The sequence below is a fragment of the Mus musculus genome, chromosome 13 (genome assembly GCF_000001635.26).
Source record: "Mus musculus strain C57BL/6J chromosome 13, GRCm38.p6 C57BL/6J".
Taxonomy (NCBI): domain Eukaryota; kingdom Metazoa; phylum Chordata; class Mammalia; order Rodentia; family Muridae; genus Mus; species Mus musculus.
Genome location: NC_000079.6, coordinates 13192878 through 13203228, shown reverse-complemented (window position 1 = coordinate 13203228; position 10351 = coordinate 13192878). Strand labels below are relative to the sequence as shown.

General features: G+C 37.6%; 1 pseudogene; it reads right to left on the bottom strand.

Moving 5' to 3' along the window:
• On the bottom strand, window positions 4310–5850 carry Gm18880 (predicted gene, 18880; annotated as a pseudogene).

The following is a 10351-nucleotide window of genomic DNA, read 5'->3' as shown; positions in this document are numbered from 1 at the left end:
CAACAATTTACTCCTAGGAAAGACAATGTCTTATGGAGAAGTAAATGTGGCCATAACTCCCATTGATTCTGTTGTGTTCAAATTGACACTTGAAAGAAACAACTAAAAATAAGCCATGGGTTGTTTAATTTTAAAGTTGTATCTTACTTGTTTTTTTCAAAGATTTCATTTTCATTTTAATGGTTATATGCATGTGTGTATGTGTTTGAGTGTGGATTTGTGCACGAAAGCGACTTCACATGAAGGCTAGAAAAGAGTGTCTTATTTAGCAAAGCTATATCTCTAGGTAGCTGTGAGCCACCCTGCACAGATGCTGGGAATCAAACTCATTTTCTCTGCAAGAACATTGTACTCTTAAACCACTGAGCCATCTCTCCTCGCTGCATTTGTTTTGTTGTTGTTCTGTTCTGTTTTGTTTTATTTCTTGAGAATATATTTATTAATGTTTTTGTTAAAATAGAGCTATGTCACTTCCTCCTCCATTTCCTTCCCCTAGGCCCACCCAATCACCCTTCCTTGAATCCCTTTTATGTTGCCCCTAGTGTGCGGTTGACAGTCTCTTATTATATTTCTTTCACACACATATATTTATGTGTATGTATAAATATGTAAAATTAGAAACCAATGAGTTTATTTTTGGTGTTTGTATGACTATAGTTTTAAAGCTGACTATTTTCATTGAACAATTAGTAAGAGGGCTCATTCCTGGGAGAGGCTACATTTTTTTCCCAGCAGTCAATAGTTGCCTGTGATTCTTTGTGTAGGAGTGAAAGCCTGCGGGTTTTCCCCTTCCATATTAAGATGCCCACTGCTATTCAGCTTTTGTTAATGGAGTAATTTCTAGGATAGAGTGGTTGACAGTTCCTTTTGATATTCTTGTTCTTTCCATGTTTCTGTCCCCTATTCTGTGATGTTCCCTAAGCCTTGAACACAGAAACTGTAAGATTTATGTCAGTTTATTAGCGCTGGGGTCCTTATAGTCCTTTGAACTCCATATTGTGTCTAGTTTTGGTTTTCAGTTTTGTTCTCCATTTGTTGAAAAATGATGATACTTTAATGAGGGGGGGCTGGTTACACTTACCTCCGGGATAAACGGTAATATTTACAGTGTAATAAGGAATGATGCAGGTCTAAGATGTGAAGGAAGTGTTTTTCTAAGATTCATGATCTTCCTAGCACAGAGAAGGTTGGGTTTTCAGCACAAGGGGTGATTTTCTCGTGTTGAGTGAACCCTAAGTCAAATTAGAAAATTGTTTGTTACTCTCAACATGTGAGTGACACTTATAGTACCTTTATGCATATGTTGCCTTGCTGGTAATTGTTATAGTTCATAGATGTTGAAGTTGGGTAGGACTGTTTAATTTTTTTCCCTCTCTTGGCATCTTGCAAGGTATTTTCTGGAGTCAGAGCAGGTAAACCACAAGAAAGAGGCTTTAAGGACAGATCCAACTTGAATCATCTGAGTTGTGTGTCCTAAGTGATTAGTGTATTCATTAATAGGGGTTCCCATTACCTCTGAGAGGCTAGCAATGGCAATACTGACAAGTTACATAGTTTTAGGAGTCCCTTGAACTTCCATGACCAACCCTTCAAAGGTTTTCCCATGTCTGATAGTGGGGCTTTTGTTAGACTATTGTTGTGGGAAACATCCTCAGACCAAGTGCTTGAATTTCCTTTAAGATGTATATGTGTAGGAATAGGGTAGGACATGTGTATATTTTTATATGCACATGTACTTAAGTTATTGTGCTTAATTAAGGTAAATATAAAAGGATTTCTTGAGGCTTTGTTTAACAACCTTGGGGTTATTTGTCATTCCTTCTCCTCCTATATTGATTCATTCATCTTTCCCATTTGGAGCCACCTCTTTGTTTCTCAATTTATATCATCTATATCCTCCAACTTCTCTTCTAAGCCTTGTCAGCTAACACCCACACCTATGGTCTCTTCATAAGTTCTTGACTTCCATGCATACTCCATGTTGGAGACTCACATCTGAAGAACTGCAAATGACAGAGGAAATGTGACACTTGTCTTTCTGGGCCTGGGTTACTTTGTTCAATATCAAGTTTTCTTGGTCTATTTCTTTGAAAACTTCATGATTTTCTTAGATCAGAATATTATTCCATTGTATATCAATACCACATTTTCCTGATCTATTCATCAGTTAACAGACACATATTCTTTTTCCATTTCCAAGCTACTTTCAACACACTAAGAGCAATAGTTTTTTATTGTTGATGTTTTCTTTAATCCTCCTAGGCACTGAATTTCAATATTAGCTCATAATTGTTAGAGTACTATCATTGACTTTTAAGGATCTCATCCATCCTATTACAACTGTTCATTATGTCATGCTAATATCTACCATCTCATAGATTCACACAATTGAAATCACCTAGAAAAACAAATGAAGCAGAGGAGAATTTAGCAAAACAATTTTGAGAGGGAAAGGAGTATTTGAATGCAGGAGGTTATTGAAATTGTACATTCAAGAGTGCTCTCCTTTGTTCTAAGATTGTATTTAATTGCTAGTACAAAATGAAGTATCAGAAGGAATATAGGACAGAAAGATAAATGCATGTGAGATGATGGACATTTTTCCAGAGTCTCATAGTTCTGTTGACTTTGACATGAAGTTCAAAAGGTTTAACCAAATACTAGTTAGTTGCTGTTTGGAATCCCATACATGTATATAATGTTTCAATTAATCTATTCCCTTTCAAACTTTCCTTTAACCCCCACCAGTACTTTCCCTTCCCAACTTCATGCACACTTTTATAAACCATCCAATTACACTTATATTGACAGTATATTGCATAGTATATGAACATCTAGCTGGCCATGATGGTTCTTGTTTCTTGTCTTCCCTAATCTTGGTCATCATAGTCCCTCATTTCATTTTCTGAATTGCAGCCATTCTGGAATTGGGTGAGAGGGAATATCAAAGAAATTTTAGTTCTAATTTTCCTGTTTTCTAGAGGAAACATTTTTTCAAATATTTATTTTTCTCTTTGATAAATATTCACATAACTCATGTGGACATTTGATTGGATGATTATTTTTGTGTTTGGTTTTTTAAAGTTATGTAGAGTGTCTAGATATTCACGTCAGACCTATTAGTAATTATTTTCTCTCATCTTGTACACTTTTATCTTCTTTCTGCACAGTATTTCTCTTTGGATGTAAAGAAGTTTTTAAATTTCATTTAATCCCATTTGTCTTTGGATGGGGGGGAGGGGGTGATAGTATGACTTGCTATTACAGTCCATGAGTGGAAAATCCTTATTTCTGTATGTAACTTGAAATGTTTTAACCTTTTAGCTCTTGGTTTTAGGTCTTACACTCAGGTTTTTGACATATTTTGAACTGAGTTTATTTTTAATGGGTGAGAGAGACAAATCTGGATGTTTTGTTCTTGTTCATTTATTTTTTTCTTCTATGTTAGATAAAGACTCTACAGTGCTGCTTGTTGGAAAAGCTCTTTCTCCAATGTGTGCTTTGGAATATATATTGAAACACAGCTTTGTGTGTACACATGATTTTCTTCCTGGGTTTTCTATATTCTACATCACTGAATTTGTACTAGTACCACGAGGTTTTGTTACTAAGATTGTGATTTTTAAAATGCAATATAGTTATAATCATGTATCCAATCTTGTTCTTAGGTCAAGCTTGCTTTGGCTACTCAGAAGGTTTCAGTTCTTCTGGGGATTATTTTTTTAGGTCTGGAAAGCATGTCATTCATATTTTACTAGGATTACGTGAAATAGGTACATAATCCTTGGCAAAACAAGCATGTTCCCAGTGTCACTTGTGCTAATCTGTGGACATGGAGTTCTTCCCATCTTGTAGTATTTTTAGTCTGTTCTTTAATTTGTTTCTCCATTACTTATAATTTTCTTAGCTTGAGTCTTTCATACCCGGGTTTGACTTATTCCTAGTTATTTTAATTTACTTTGGAGCTATTGTAAATGTATTTTTTTCTGACTATATTTTAGAAAAAAATATTATTGGCATTCAGGAACACTACCGAGAGCTACTAAGTTTTTGTTTGATTTTATGTCTTGGCATCTTCAGAATTTTTTTTTTTTGAGCTTCAGTTTTTAATAGAGATATATTTACTTATAAAATCATCTTTTACAAAAATATCACCAAACAAAAATTAAAATACACTCAGAAAAAAAACAGTAATAGTCACCTCTCCCCCAATCAAACAGAAGCAGAGATGTGGTTAAGGCACTGTCAATAGAGCAGGGCTGGGTTTGAGCTGAGGAATCATAAGCGACTGAGGTGTTCAGCCATAGTATTGTTTGGAGGCTTGTACAGTACCATCGACTAGGACAGTGGGTTTGTTGTGCATGAGGCATTTCGTATTTGGGAGGCATTTCGAGGGTTGGGTGTTGGTGTAGGTAGGTTCTGAAATGCTTTCCATACAGAGAGTCATAGAGGGAGTTCTGGAATTGACAAAGGGAGAGGCCTTGGCAGCTTAACAGATCCCTGCATACAAAGTCAAGGCAACAGGACAGGGTAAACTCAGAAACAGGTACAGGATGGTACTGAAGCAGGTGGCCAGGTCTTTCTGCCTGCTTTTCAGCAAAGAGCCCAAACACCAGGCAAGACAGGTCTTCCAAACTCCTTACTCTCATCCAGGGATATTAATGCAATGGCTGCATTTTGGAAGTCCACAAAACCCTTGGCCTTCTGTTAGAAATAACAGAAGGCACCAGCCACTGTAGAAGGGTCTGAGAGCTATAGCTGCCAGCCAAATGTCTCTTGGGTGATCATTCCATTTCAGCTTTGCTCTGCCCCCATGTCCATACAGTCAGGGGACAGCAAAGCCTTCTGTAACATCTTTTCTAGTTCCCAGGGATTGGGCTCCAATATTACCTTCAGCTGGCCCCAAGATGGCCATCACAGGTATGCTCCCTAAAAACTCACATTCAGTGGCCAAAATGCTCAGCCCTGTGCCATGACTCTCTGGACATTGTTGGCATGAAAGGGTAGAAGCCCTTACTCTCCTCAGGGCGGGGCTAATATACAGGGAGGAATTCTACTTCCATGATGCTTCAGGGACAAGAAACTGTGAACCAGAGAACTTTGAGTCCTTACTCTCCTCAGAGCTGGTAGTGTCCAGATTGTTGGGGTATCAGCTGAGGACAGGGTGCACAGGCATGCATTCGATGAAGACTCCTGCTTTGAACTTCAGCTAAACTTTCTCATTGAAACAAGTGTCTTCAGAAAAAAAACAATGCCTGAGACCAATTGTATCCTGAGGTAACTTGCTTTTGGATCTTTCAAACACTTGACTTGCTGGCATTGAGAGGGTGGGACATTCAGGGAAATTAGTCTGGCTTGCTGAATCAAAGAAGGGCTCCAATGACAGGCACAGAAAGATTCTCAGATTGAGACACACCTTGGTTTTTAGAAAATTAGATCAAAGAAAGTTGAGTAGGGGAAGCAGCCAGAACAGAGTCTTCAAGACAAGAGGTCCTCTGGGCCTTAATATAGATCCAGAGGAAGCCACACAGGAAAAATAATGTAGGTGTCTCAGGCTAAGAACCCCATTGTGGCATCCATCCATCCATCCATCCATCCATCCATCCATCCATCCATCCATCCATCTGGTAATTGGTTCCTGAAACTGACCCTTAGTGAGACCTGCTACTTGGAGCCATGTGAAAAGCATGAGGTGAAAGGACAATAAAAGAGAAAAGCACTTAGGTTAGGGCCAGCAGTATTCATAAGAAGCAGAACTTCTCTTTTGAGGCCACAGAGGTGTAACTCATGGGAATGTTGAGGCCTGGGAGGTGGGATCCAGGGGTGACCAGGCCCAGGACCTTCCTGGCTTGCGGTGGGAGAAGTTGTAATGAGGACTGCCCTACTTCCTGGCCTTTGGCAGAGCAGAACCCATTTAGAAAATGTTTATTCTCTTAAAGAAGTGGGGCCATATGAACTTTTTAAACAGACTTTTAAAAAAGCTCTTCAACTGGGGAGTCTTTGGCTTCTGTCTGCCACATCTGTATCTCTTGTGTTTTCCTTTTTTTCTCTTTCTTCTCTATTGCTCTAGCTCAGACCCTAAGCGTTGTACAGAATATGACAGATATAAGTATTTAGCATTTAAAATAATAAAGTTAGATTGTTCCAATAAGAAAAGCTATTATTCATCTTTCTTTTTTATTTATTGTTGAGTATAATAGGGAAAATGTGTGTCGTCACCTTACTTAGCTCTCTGTAATGAACTGTCATTATCAGGGAGGCTTTTTGCTTTGTCACCTGTAATAGGTGGGTGGAGAACAATTCACATCCTCTGACCTAGGTCAGAGCAAACAGGATGCATTATTTCCTGTAGCTTCAGAATGCTGCCCGTCTCCATTCTCTCTAGGCTACCCTGTGGCCATTGCCTTTTCATTGGTCAGAGATGTCTGCTGAACAGGCCTCGGGCTGGGTTAAAAGTCTCCATGGCTGAATATTTTCTGTTTTACCACAAGTTCATCCTACACTTCACAGCACAAACAGGAGTCTCCAACTCTGCTATACACCATGAGTCTCAGCAGCAAATCTACCCCTCATCATAATTTCTTTCAGTGGAGAAAAGAATGTTGTACATTCTATTATCTAAAGCAGGACAATTGCTCAACCATGACATGCTAACATTTGTTACTATAACTGATCTTTGTCTATTCTCAGTAACTGATGCCCTCACATAATAATCAAAACACCAAATGCACAAAACAAAGAAAGAATATTAAAAGCAGTAAGGGAAAATTGGTCAAGTAATATATAAAGGTAGACCTATCAGAATTATACCTGAAATCTCTCCCAAAACTATTAAAGCCAGAAGATCATGGACAGATGTCATACAGACCCTGAGAGAACACAAATGACAGCCCAGGCAAAACTCTCAATTACCATATATGGAGAAACCAACGTATTCCATGTCAAGACCAAATTTACACAGTATCTTTCCATGAATCCAGCCCTTCAAAGGATAATAAACTGAAAACTCCAACACAAGGAGGGAAACAACCCCCTAGAAAAGGCAAGAAAGTAATCTTTCAACAAACCTAAAAGAAAATAGTCATATGAGCAGAATTCCAACTCAAATGACAAAAATAAAAGGAAGCAACAACTACTTTTCCTTAATGTTTCTTAATATCAATGGATTCAATACCCCCAATAAAAAGACATAGACTAAGAGACTGATTACATAAACAGAACCCAACATTTTGCTGCATACATGAAACCCACATCAGGGAGAGAGACAGATACTACCTAAGAGGAAAAGGCTGGAAAACAATTTTCCAAGCAAATGGTCCCACGAAACAAGCTGGAGTAGTCATTCTAATATGGAATAAAATGACTTTCAACCTAATGTTATCAAAAAAGACAAGGAGGTATACTTCCTACTCACCAAGTTAAGATCTATCAAGGTGAACTCTCAATTCTGAACATCTATACTCCAAATGCAAGGCTATCCACATTCATTAAAGAAACTTTACTAAAGCTCAAAGCACACATTGCACAGCACACAATAATTGTGGGAGACTTCACCACCTCACTCTTGTCAATGGACAGATAATGGAAACAGAAATTAAACAAGGACATATTGAAACTAACAGAAGTCATGAAATAAATGGATTTAACAGATATCTACAGAACATTTTATCCTAAAACAAAAGGATATATCTTCTTCTCAGCACCTCATGGTATGTTCTCCAATACTGACCATATAATTGGTCACAAAACAGGCATCAACAGATTAAAAAATATTGAAATAATCCCACACATCCTATCAGACCCCAATGGAGTAATGCTGATCGTCAATAAAACATAAATCATATAAAGCCCACAAACATGGGGAAGCTGAACAATACTGTACTCAATGATAACTTGGTCAAGAAAGAAAGAAAGAAAGAAAGAAAGAAAGAAAGAAAGAAAGAAAGAAAGAAGGAAAGAAATTAAAGACTTTTTAGAGTTTAATGAAAATGAAGACATAACATACACTAATGGGACACAATGAAAGCAGTCCTAAGAGGAAAACCCATAACTCTAAGTGCCTCCAAAAAGAAACAGCAGAGAGCATATATTAGCAGCTTGACAGCACACCTAAAATCTCTAGAACAAAAGGAAGAAAATTCACCCAAGAAGTGTAGACAGCAGGAAATAATCAAACTCAGGGATGACATCAACAAATTTGAAAGAAAAAGAACTGTACAGAGTCAACCAAACCAGGAGCTGGTTCTTTGAAAAAAATCAACAAAATAGATATATCCTTAGCCAGACTAACAAGGGCACAGGGACTGTATCTTAAGTAACAAAATCAGAAATGAATAGGGAGGCTTAACAACAGAATCTGAGGAAAAAAATCACATCCTACTACAAAAGGCTACACTCAACAAAACTGGAAAACCAGGATGAAATGGAAAATATTCTAGACAGATACCAGCAACCAAAGTTAAATCAGGAGTAAATTAATGATCTAAACAGTCCCATATCACCAGAAGAAATATAAAGTTATTAATAATTCCCAACCAAAAAAAAAGCCCAGGACCAGATGGGTTCAGTGCAGAGTTCTATCAGACCTTCAAAAAAGACCTAATACCAATATGCCTCAAATGTTTTCACAAAATAGAAACAGAAGGAACTCTACTCAATTTGTTCTATGAAGCCACAGTTATTATGATACCTAAACCACACAAAGACTCAACAAAGAAAGACAACTTCAGACCAATTTCCCTTATGAATATCTATGAAAAAATACTCAATAAAATTCTCAAAAATTGAATCTAAGAACACATCAAAATGATCATCTACCATTATCAAGTAGATTCCATCCTAGGGACTCAAGGATGGTTCAATATATGGAAAGCCATCAACATAATCCACTATGTAAACAAACTCAAAGAAAAAAAAAAACCAACACAATGATCTTCTCATTAGTTGCTGAGAAAACATTGGATAGCTGTGAGCATCCACTCCTGTATTTGTCAGGTCCTGGCAGATCCTCTCTGGAGAAAGCTATATCAGGCTCCTGTCATCAAGCTCTTGTTGGCATCCACAAAAGTGTATGGTTTTGGTGGTTGTTTATGAGATGGATCCCCAGGTAGGGCAGTCTCTGGATGGTCATTCCTTCAGTCTCTGCTGCACTCTGTCTCTCTAACTCCTTCCATGGCTATTTTGTTCCCACTTTTAAAAAGGATCGAAGTATCCACACTTGTGTCTTCCTTCTTGAGCTTCATGTGTTTTCTGACTTGTATATGGGATATTCTGAGCTTCTGGGTTAATATCCACTTATCAGTGTGTGCACATTATGTATGTTCTTTTGGGTTTTTTGTTTGTTATTTTATTAGATATTTTCTTCATTTACATTTCAAATGCTATCCTGAATGTCCTCTATACCTTTTGTGATTAGGTTACCTCACTCAGGATGATATTCTCCAGATGTATTCATTTGCCTAAGAATTTCATAAATTCATTGTTTTTAATAGCTACTTAGTACTTCATTGTGTAAATGTATCACATTTTCTGTATCCATTCTTCTGCTGAGGGACATCTGGGTTCTTTCCAGCTTCTGACTATTATAAATAAGGCTGCTATGAACATAGTGGAGCATGTGTCCTTATTACATATTGGAGCATTTCCTAAATATATGCACAGGATTGGTATAAGTGAAAAAGAGCCTCGAACACGTGGTCACAGTGAAAAAGTTTCTGAACAGAGCACAAATGGCTTAGGCTCTAAGATCAAGAATCAACAAATGGGACTTTATAAAATTGCAAAGCTTCTGTAAGGCAAAGGACACTGTCAATCAGGCAACCAACAGATTGGGAAAAAAATCTTTACCAATCCTAAATCTGATAGGGGGCTAATATCCATATAAAGAACATAAGAAGTTGAACTCCAGAAAATCAAATAACCCTATTAAACAATAGGGTGCAGAAATAAACAAAGAATTATCAAGTGAGGAATACTGAATGGCTGAGAAGCACCTAGAAATGTTCAACATCTTTAGTCATCAGGAAAATTCAAATCAAAACAACCCTGAAATTCCACCTCACACCAGTTAGAATGGCTAAGATCAAAATCTCAGGTGACAGCAGATGCTGGAGAGGATGTGGAGAAACAGGAACACTCCTCTTTTGCTGGTGGAATTGAAAGCTGGTACAACCACTCTGGAAATCAGTTTTTGGTTCCTCAGAAAATTAGACATAGTTCTACACGAAGATCCAGCAATACCACTCCTGGGAATATACCTAGAAGATGCTCCAACTTGTAATGAGAACACATGCTTCACCATGTTCATAGCAGCCTTATTTATAAGAGCCACAAACTGTAAAGAACCCAGATG